The following is a 10,889-nucleotide window of genomic DNA, read 5'->3' as shown; positions in this document are numbered from 1 at the left end:
AGCATTAGAGCTGATGTTCAAACCTTCAGACAGAAAGAAGGTGAATCCCTCTATGAAGCTTGGGAAAGATACAAACAGTTGACCAAAAAGTGTCCTTCTGACATGCTTTCAGAATGGACCATCCTGGATATATTCTATGATGGTTTATCTGAGTTATCAAAAATGTCACTGGACACTTCTGCAGGTGGATCCATTCACCTAAAGAAAACGCCTGCAGAAGCTCAAGAACTCATTGACATGGTTGCTAACAACCAGTTCATGTACACTTCTGAAAGGAATCCTGTGAGTAATGGGACGCCTATGAAGAAGGGAGTTCTTGAGGTTGATACTCTGAATGCCATATTGGCTCAGAATAAAATATTGACTCAGCAAGTCAATATGATCTCTCAGAGTCTGCATGGAATGCAAGCTGCATCCAACAGTACTCAAGAGGCATCTTCTGAAGAAAGAAGCCTATGATCCTGAGAACCCTGCAATAGCAGAGGTAAATTACTTAGGTGAACCTTATGGAAACACCTATAACTCAACATGGAGAAATCATCCAAATTTCTCATGGAAGCATCAAAAGCCCCAACAAGGCTTTAATAATGATGGAAGAAACAGGTTTAGCAATAGCAAGCCTTTTCCATCATCAACTCAGCAACAGACAGAGAACTCTGAACAAAATTCTTTTAATTTAGCAAATCTAGTCTCTAATCTATCTAAGGCCACTGTAAGTTTCATGAATGAAACAAGGTCTTCCATTAGAGATCTGGAAGCACAAGTGGGCCAGCTGAGTAAAAGGATCACTGAAATCCCTCCTAGTACTCTCCCAAGCAATACAGAAGAGAACCCAAAAGGAGAGTGCAAGGCCATTGACATAAGCGCCATGGCCGAACCTCTGAGGAGAGGAGAGGACGTGAATCCCAAGGAGGAAGACCTCCTGGGACGTCCAGTGACCAATAAGGAGCTTCCCTCTGGGGAACCAAAGGACTCTGAGGCTCATCTAGAGACCATAGAGATTCCATTGAACCTCCTTATGCCCTTCATGAGCTCTGATGAGTATTCCTCTTCTGAAGAGAATGAGGATGTCACTGAAGAGCAAAATGCCAAGTTTCTTGGTGCAATCATAAAGCTGAATGCCAAATTGTTTGGCATTGATGCTTGGGAAGTTGAACCTCCCTTGTTCATCAATGAACTAAGTGATCTGGATCAACTGACATCGCCTCAGAAGAGACAGGATCCTGGAAAGTCATAATACCCTGTACCATAGGCACCATGATCTTTAAAGCTCTGTGTGACCTTGGTTCAGGAATAAACCTCATGCCCCTCTCTGTAATAGAGAAACTAGGAATCTATGGGGTGCAAGCTGCTAAAATCTCACTAGAGATGGCAGACAGCTCAAGAAGACAGGCTTATGGACAAGTAGAAGATGTATTAGTAAAGGTTGAGGGCCTTTACATACCTACTGATTTTATAGTCCTGGATACTGGAAAGGAAGAGGATGAATCCATCATCCTAGGAAGACCTTTCCTGGCCACAGCAAGAGCTGTGATTGATGTTGACAGAGGTGAAATAGTCCTTCAATGGAATGAGAACTCCCTTGTATTCAAAACTCAAGGATCTCCCTCTGCAACCATGGAGAGGAAGCTTGAAAAGCTTCTCTCAAAGCAGAGTCAACCAGAGCCCCCACAGTCAAACTCAAAGTTTGGTGTTTGGAGGCCACAACCAAACTCTAAGTTTGGTGTTGAACTCCCATATCCAAACTCTAAGTTTGGTGTTGGAGAGTCTCAACAACGCTCTGCACATCTGTGAGGCTCCATGAGAGCTCACTGTCAAGCTATTGACATTAAAGAAGCGCTTGTTGGGAGGCAACCCAATGTTTATCTAATTCTTATTTTTATTGTTTTTCATGTTTTCTTAGGTTCATGATCATGTGGAGTCACAAAATAAATATAAAAATTGAAAACGGAATCAAAAACAGCAGAAGAAAAATCACACCCTGGAGGAGCATCTGTCTGGCGTTCAAACGCCAGGACAGAGCATAGTTCTGGCGTTGAACGCCCAGAATGGGAGCATCCTGGCGCTGAACACCCAGAACAAGCATGGTTCTGGTGTTCAACGCCAGAAATGGCAGCAAAGGGGCGTTGAACGCCCAAAATGGGCACCAACCTGGCGCTGAACGCCCAGAGTTGTGTGCAAGGGCATTTTGCATGCCTAAATTGGTGCAGGGATGTAAATGCCTTGACACCTCAAGATCTGTGGACCTCACAGGATCACCTCAGGATCTGTGGACCCCATAGGATCCCCACCTACCTCCACTCACTCTCTTCTCTCTTCTCAATCATCCTCTATTCCCAATAAACACTCTTCCCTATTAACTCTTTACCACTCACATCCAAACACCCACTTTCCTTCAAAATTCAACATCTCTTTCCCACCCAATCCCACCCATATGGCCGAATACACATCTCCCGCCATCTCCTCCATATCTTCTTCTTATTCTTCTATTCTTTCTTCTTTTGCTCGAGGGCGAGCAACATTCTAAGTTTGGTGTGGTAAAAAGCATAGCTCTTTTGTTTTTTCCATAACCATTGATGGCACCTAAGGCCAGAGAAGCCTCTAGAAAGAGGAAAGGGAAGACAAAAGCTTCCATCAAGGGTCTATAGCTCAGTGGTAGAACATTTGACTGCAAATCAAGAGATCCCTGAGATACCTCAGGGGATACATTTTCTTCCACACAATTATTGGAAGCAACTAAGGGTGGAAAATCAAGAGCACTCCATCATCCTTCATGAAATCAGAGAAGATCTAAAAGCAATGAAGGAAGAGCAGCAAAGACAAGGAAGAGACACAGAAGAGTTCAAGGACATCACTAAGGTGGACTCATTCCTTGTTCTTACTTTCTCTGTTTTTCATTTTCTATGTTATGTGCTTATCTATGTTTGTGTCTTCATTACATGATCATTAGTAGTTAGTAACTCTGTCTTAAAGTTATGAATGTCCTATGAATCCATCACCTCTCTTAAAATAAAAACTGTTTTAATTCAAAAGAACAAGAAGTACATGAGTTTTGAATTTATCCTTGAAACTTAGTTTAATTGCATTGATGTGGTGATAATGCTTCTTGTTTTCTGAATGTATGCTTGAACAGTGCATATGTCTTTTGAAGTTGTTGTTTAAGAATGTTAAATATGTTGGCTCTTGAAAGAATGATGACTAGGAGACATGTTATTTGATAATCTGAAAAATCATAAAAATAATTCTTGAAGCAAGAAAAAGCAGCAAAGAGCAAAGCTTGCAGAAAAAAAAAATATAGGCGAAAAAAAAAATATAGAAAGAAAAAGCAAGCAGAAAAAGCCAAAAGCTCTTAAAACCAAGAGGCAAGAGCAAAAAGCCAATAACCCTTAAAACCAAAAGGCAAGGGCAAATAAAAAGGATCCCAAGGCTTTGAGCATCAGTGGATAGGAGGGCCTAAAGGAATAAAATCCTGGTCTAAGCGGCTAAACCAAGCTGTCCCTAACCATGTGCTTGTGGCGTGTAGGTGTCAAGTAAAAACTTGAGACTGAGCGGTTAAAGTCAAGGTCCAAAGCAAAAAAAAAAAGAGTGTGCTTAAGAACCCTGGACACCTCTAATTGGGGACTTTAGCAAAGCTGAGTCACAATCTGAAAAGGTTCACCCAATTATGTGTCTGTGGCATTTATGTATCCGGTGGTAATACTGGAAAACAAAATGCTTAGGGCCACGGCCAAGACTCATAAAGAAGCTGTGTTCAAGAATCATCATGCTGAACTAAGAGAGTCAATAACACTATTCGAAATCTGAAGTTCCTATAGATGCCAATCATTCTGAACCTCAATGGATAAAGTGAGATGCCAAAACTATTCAAGAGGCAAAAAGCTATAAGTCCCGCTCATATGATTGAAGCTCTGTTTCATTGATAGTTTGGAATTTATAGTATATTCTATTCTTTTTATCCTATTTTGATTTTCAGTTGCTTGGGGACAAGCAACAATTTAAGTTTGGTGTTGTGATGAGCGGATAATTTATACGCTTTTTGACATTGTTTTTAGTATGTTTTTAGTAGGATCTAGTTACTTTTAGGGATGTTTTTAATAGATTTTGTGTTAAATTCACATTTCTGGACTTTACTATGAGTTTGTGTGTTTTTCTGTGATTTCAGGTATTTTCTGGCTGAAATTGAGGGACTTAAGCAGAAATCAGATTCAGAGGTTGAAAAAGGACTGCTGATGCTGTTGGATTCTGACCTCCCTGCACTCAAAGTGGATTTTCTGGAGCTACAGAACTCGAAATGGCACGCTTCCAATTGCGTTGGAAAGTAGACATCCAGGGCTTTCCAGCAATATATAATAGTCTATACTTTGGCCAATAATAGACGACGTAAACTGGCGTTCAACGCCAGCCTTCTGCCCAAATCTGGCGTCCAGCGCCAGAAAAGGATCCAAAACCAGAGTTAAACGCCCAAACTGGCACAGAAACTGGCGTTCAACTCCACAAATGGCCTCTGCACGTGGAACACTTAAGCTCAGCCAAACACACACCAAGTGGGCCCCGGAAGTGGATTTATACATCAAATACTTACTCATGTAAACCCTAGTAGCTAGTTTATTATAAATAGGACCTCTTACTATTGTATTAGGCATCTTTGGATTGTATTTTGATCCTGTGATCTCGTTTAGGGGGCTGGCCATCTCGGCCATGCCTGGACTTTCACTTATGTATTTTCATACGGTAGAGTTCTACACTCCATAGATTAAGGTGTGGAGCTCTGCTGTTCCTCAAAGATTAATGCAAAGTACTACTGTTTCCTATTCAATTCTTCTTATTTCACTTCTAAGATATCCATTCGCACCCAAGAACGTGATGAAGGTGATGATTATGTGTGACGCTCATCATCCTTCTCCCTTATGAACGCGTGCCTGACAAACACTTCCGTTCTACATGAATAAGCTAGAATGAGTATCTCTTAGATCTCCTAACCAGAATCTTCGTGGCGTAAGCTAGAATGATGGCGGCATTCAAGAGAATCCGGAAGGTCTAAACCTTGTCTGTGGTATTCCGAGTAGGATTCAATGATTGGATGACTGTGACGAGCTCCTAACTCGCGATTGCAGGGCGTTAGTGACAGACGCAAAAGGATAGTAAATCCTATTCCAGCATGATCGAGAACCGATAGATGAATAGCCGTGCCGTGACAGGGTGCGTGAGCATATTATTCACTGAGAGGATAAGATGAAGCCATTGACAAGGGTGATGCCTCCAGACGATTAGCCGTGCCGTGACAGGGCATTGGATCATTTTCCCGTGAGATGACCGAAAGTAGCCATTGACAGTGGTGATGTATCACATAAAGCCAGCCATGGAAAGGAGTAATACTGATTGGATGAAGATAGCAGGAAAGTAGAGGTTCAGAGGAACGAAAAGCATCTCCATTCGCTTATCTGAAATTCCTACCAATGAATTACATAAGTATCTCTACCCCTATTTTATTATATAATATTCGAAAACACCTTTATCACTTTATATCCGCCTGACTGAGATTTACAAGGTGACCATAGCTTGCTTCATACCAACAATCTTCGTGGGATTCGACCCTTACTCACGTAAGGTATTACTTGGACGACCCAGTGCACTTGCTGGTTAGTTGTATCGAAGTTGTGACAATCATGAATTAAGATCAGAGCACCAAGCTTTGGAGCCATTACCAGGATTTGTTCGAGCCTGGAGATCACAATTTCGTGCACCAAGGAGGATTCAAAACCTGTGGTGCAACCTAAAAGAAGACTTAACCCAACCATGAAGGAAGTGGTTCAAAAGGAGGTGATGAAGCTGTGGAATGCTGTAATCATATACCCAATTTCTGACAGCCCTTGGGTGAGTCCAGTGCAAGTAGTGCCAAAGAAGGGAGGCATGACTGTCATCCACATTTAGAAGAATAAACTCATTCCTACAAGGACGGTGACAGGGTAGAGAATGTGCATTGATTATAGAAGATTGAATGAGGCTACAAGGAAATACCACTTTCCTCTCCCCTTTATTGATCAGATGCTAGAAAGATTGGCTGGCCATGCTTACTATTGCTTCTTAAATGGGTACTCTGGATATAATCAGATAGTGGTAGACCCCAAGGACCAAGAGAAAACCTCCTTCACCTGTCCATTTGGAGTCTTTGCCTACAGAAGGATGCCCTTTGGGCTATGCAATGCTCCAACAACCTTTCAAAGGTGTATGCTCTCCATATTCTCTGACATGGCATTTTTTCTATTTTTGGTAACTCTTTTAATACTCGTCTGCATCATCTAACTCTTGTCTTGAAAAGATGCCAAGAAATAAATTTAGTCTTACATTGGGAAAAGTGCCATTTCATGGTATCAGAAGGAATGGTTCTTGGGCATAAGGTTTCAATCAAGGGTATAGAAGTTGACAGAGCTAAGATAGAAATCATAGAAAAGTTGCCTATACCAGTTAATGTGAAAGCAGTGAGAAGTTTTCTTGGGCATGCTGGATTTTATAGAAGATTCATCAAGGATTTTTCAAAAATAGCTAAACCACTAAGCAACTTGCTAGTGGTTGACAATCCTTTTATCTTTGATGAAAATTGCAAGCATGCCTTTGAAACCTTGAAAAACAAACTCACTACAGCACCAATCATCACACCCCCAGAATGGGGACTTCCTTTCAAACTCATGTGTGATGCAAGTGATGTTGCAATTGGTCCTGTATTAGGACAAAAGAAGGATAAGCTGCATCATGTTATATACTATACAAGCAAAGTGTTTGATGCGCGGAAAACTTGTCTCTCAACAAATCTTCCTTCGGCAAGTGTACCGAAGTTGTCGTCAAGTAGAAACTCACAATAGAGTGAGGTCGAATCCCACAGGGATTGATTGATCAAGCAACTTTAATTAGAAGAATGTTCTAGTTGAGCGAATCCAGAAATTGGGGTGAGAGTTGCAGAAAATAAAATGGCGGGATTGTAAATAACAGAAAAGTAAATGCTAGAATTAAAGGACTGGAAGTAAATGACTGAAAATAAATTGCAGAATTATAAATGGGAATGGGGGATTTGCTCATAAAAGTAAATCGCAGAAATTAAAGAGAATGGGTAAGATCAGAAATGGGGAGTTCATTGGGCTTAGGAGATGTTGCAATTCTCCGGATCAAGTTCATTTTCATCTCTTCCTCAATCAATGCACTTATTGATCTCCTTGGCAATCTTAAGTGATTGAATTGCAATTCTCTCAAATCTTGATCAATAGCCAATTCCTTGGTCAATTGCTCATGAGAAGAGATGAAGTATGGTCACTGATTATACCAAATACATTTCCCAAACCAAGTATTGAGAGGGTTACAGTCACATACCCATCCAAACCCAATTTGGTCAAGCATGAGAAAGCATTTCTAGCTTGATCTCTTCATTCCTCTTCCAAGGTTCAAAAGAGATCCAAGTTTGAATAGCTTCTCTTCCAAGATAACTACTCAATTGGATGAAGATCGAAAGCTTTCAAGTAAAGTCAAGAGGAAAGATAGAAGAAGAACAATGAAAATTAGTATTGATCCATCAAATTACAACAGAGCTCCCTAACCCAATGAAAGGGGTTTAGTTGTTCATAGCTCTTGAAAATGAAAACAAAGATGGAGAATACATCATAAAACTAGAAATTGCAAAGAAAGTAAATACAGAGAGTAGTTCTTCAGCCTCCAGAACTCCTTTACAATTCAAAGCTACTCCTATATATACTACTCTTCTCAGCTTCTAGTTCACTCTTCAAGTCTTGGGCCTTTGGATCTTGAGTTTGAAGCAGTTCCTTTCTTTATTTGGGCTTGGCTTTACTTGCAGAGAGAAAGTGCGGAGTGGGCAGAGACTTAAGCTCAGGGCGTAAGGAGTGTTAATCATTTAGTGAAAGTCCAAGTTCGGGAACGTTAGTGACACTTAACATTGTCACTAACGTTCCAATGCACCCCTTTTGCCTCACGTTAAAACCCACGTTAACTAGGTTAACGTGGCTTTTAACGTTGCCTTGTCAACCTTCGAGAACGTTAGTGACACTCAACATTGTCACTAACGTTCCAGTGTGCCCCCTTCTTGCTTCACGTTAAAGCTCACGTTAACTAGGTTAATGTGGCTTCTAACGTGGCCTTTTCCATCCTTCGAGAACGTTAGTGATATTCAACATTGTCACTAACGTTCCAATGTGCCCCTAGGTCTCACGTTAGAGTCCACGTTAACTAGGTTAACGTGGCTTCTAACGTGGCCATCTTTTAGCCATCCCAACGTTAGTAACAATGTTGAGTGTCACTAACGTTGGCTCATCCTTCATTTCTCATCGTTAGCTTCCACGTTAACCAAGTTAACGTGGAAGTTAACGTGACTCTTGGGGGTTGTGTGGTTGCTTCAACGTTAGTGACAATGTTGAGTGTCACTAACGTTGTCGACAACTCTTCATCCTCTACGTTAGTTCCCACGTTAACCAAGTTAACGTAGGAGTTAATGTGGTACTTAGCACCATAGGCCAACGTTAGTGACAATGTTGAGTGTCACTAACGTTGGCTTCTCTCCCTCCCCCTTAACGTTAGAGGCCACGTTAACTAGGTTAACGTGGCTTCTAACGTGGCCACTTATGAGTAATTGCCAACGTTAGTGACAATGTTGAGTGTCACTAACGTTGGCTCAACTTCTTTTCTCCACGTTAGAGTTCACGTTAACTTGGTTAACGTGACTCTCTAACGTGGGCATTGATGGCTTTTTTGAGAGTGTTATATGCAATCACTTTTCTCATTAATCTTTGCAAGTTACCTCCCCTTTTCTTGCTTCTTTTTTGTCCTGAAATCAAGCAACAAAGTGCATCAAAGCTCCAGTACAAGTCATGAGTAATGCAACATAATATTTGTCACTAAACTTATGCAAAATCCTCATGAAATCATGTAAAATGCACAATGTATGCTTGAGTCAAGGCATAAGTGAATATTTACCCAAAACTAGCTTATTTCCTAAAAAAATGCATGAAACTAACCTAAAAACAGTAAAGAAAAGGTCAGTGAAACTGGCCAAGATGCCCTGCCATCACAACACCAAACTTAAAGCTTGCTTGTCCCTAAGCAAGTACTGGAACAAGAAAATGATGAATGGAATATCCAGAGGAATGAGTCATTCTTGTGGAAGTCATATTACTGATTTTATGGTGGTTTCATGCATAGCAACTTAGGTTCATTCCATTACTGGCTTTCAGACCTTTATCATGTCCCTAAACACTTACTTTTTTTATATCTCATGAGACTTTTATTCATTGATCCTTTTATTGTTATTTCAAGGGTTATTTGTGTTATTTAGGCTAAGTGCTCTATAAGGGGGCAACTCTTTAAGATAAGCTTTCAGCCAACACTCCCGAACCAGTTGGTTCAAGGTGCTAGGTGTTGAGACACCCCTAAGGACTTACTCCCTCAAGCCTATCCCCCATACATACACACTCCAGGCATTTAGTTTATTTATTTTCTTTTCTTGAGACCTTGGTGTCCAGCACCTCTTTGGGTTACTAAATGCTCTGTAGTGAGGGTTACTCTTGATAGTGGATTTTCAGCTGATAATCCCGGGTTAGTTAACCCAAGTTACCAAGTGATAAAGCACCCCTAAGAGCTTATTCATCCAAGTAGATCCCTCACACAAGAGCACCACAGACACTTGCCTCAAGATTAAAACCATTGATGCCTAGCCTTATTGCTTACTCTTTCTCTTTTGTTTTTCACTTCCATTATTCTTTCCCTTTTCTCTTATTAGGATCTTGTCATATGCTCAGTCTCATGGGTATATCCAAAGTCAAGTATTCAGGATAGATAGTTGTCCTCCTAGCCTTGTGGTTGAACCAACTTAGCTAACTTATGACTACCCCAAAGATTCATGAATGCACTTCCACAATATGAACTCCACTCTGGTCTTTTAAGAACATAAACATTCTCTTCTTCATTTGATAAAAAGGGGCAAGCTTACAAGTAAATAAGGGAATGATGCAGTGACATTTAAACCAAAAATCATGGACATATTCAGAAGGAAAACTTAAAAGACATAATTTAAAAAAAAAAAGTTCAACTGCAAGTAACTACAAATCAACAGTGCAATTCGGGCCTCCAACTTTCAACAATTCTAAGTACAATGAAATCAGGTAACAATACAACCTTCGGGTGATGATCTCTGGTCCCCCTCTCTCTTTGTCATCTTCCTAGTTTTTGTTGCCTCGCTTCTTTGGGTGAAGGCGCACCATTTCCTTATGAGATTCCTACAAGGTCACTGGAAGTTGCTTGTTCCCAAAGCACTTGAGACATAGTTAGCTTATATGTATGCTTGTGCCTCTTGAACTCAGTTTGGTGTGTGAACACCAAACTTAGTTCTTTGCCCAGTACACAATGTTGCATATATGCAGTGACCCTCATATCTTGTTATCAACAAAGCAATGATCACCTATAGTCTAACTACACCTAAGTGGTTTCTCTTGGTTGGATGGAGCTAGCAATGTTCTTTTGGGAGTGGGGTGTAATTCTAACCAATGTCCTTTAGTGGAACACCAAACTTAGAATTACACCATCACTCTTAGATTGTTCTGGTGTGGAACACCAAACTTAGCTCCTTTCAATACAGGGGAAACCACTTGTGACTTTTATTGAAATAAGGATGAAATTGAAACTACCTGAGGTTGGGTTGCCTCCAAACAGAGCGCTCTTTTATCGTCGCTAGCTCGACGAGTTCTTAATTATTTGAGATGGTACTTTACTCTGGGGTCTTCCCCCATGTTGCCCAGATAATGCTTGAGTCTTTGTCCATTCACTGTAAAAGTCCTCTTTGAACCTTCATCCGTGATTTCGATATGGCCATATGGTGATACTTTTGTAACCAAGAA

At 40.7% G+C, this 10,889-nt stretch overlaps 1 non-coding gene across 1 annotated transcript; it reads right to left on the bottom strand.

Moving 5' to 3' along the window:
• LOC148567514 (small nucleolar RNA R71) lies at positions 1–107 on the bottom strand. Its single transcript, XR_015883043.1, has one exon. It is a non-coding gene; the product is annotated as a small nucleolar RNA R71 (small nucleolar RNA).
• Between the last annotated feature and the right edge of the window lie 10,782 nt (positions 108–10,889).

This window comes from Arachis ipaensis, chromosome B4 (assembly GCF_059453495.1).
Source record: "Arachis ipaensis isolate K30076 ecotype BB chromosome B4, ASM5945349v1, whole genome shotgun sequence".
NCBI lineage: Eukaryota > Viridiplantae > Streptophyta > Magnoliopsida > Fabales > Fabaceae > Arachis > Arachis ipaensis.
The sequence above is the reverse complement of the archived record's forward strand: the minus strand, read 5'-3'. Positions and strand labels throughout refer to the sequence as shown.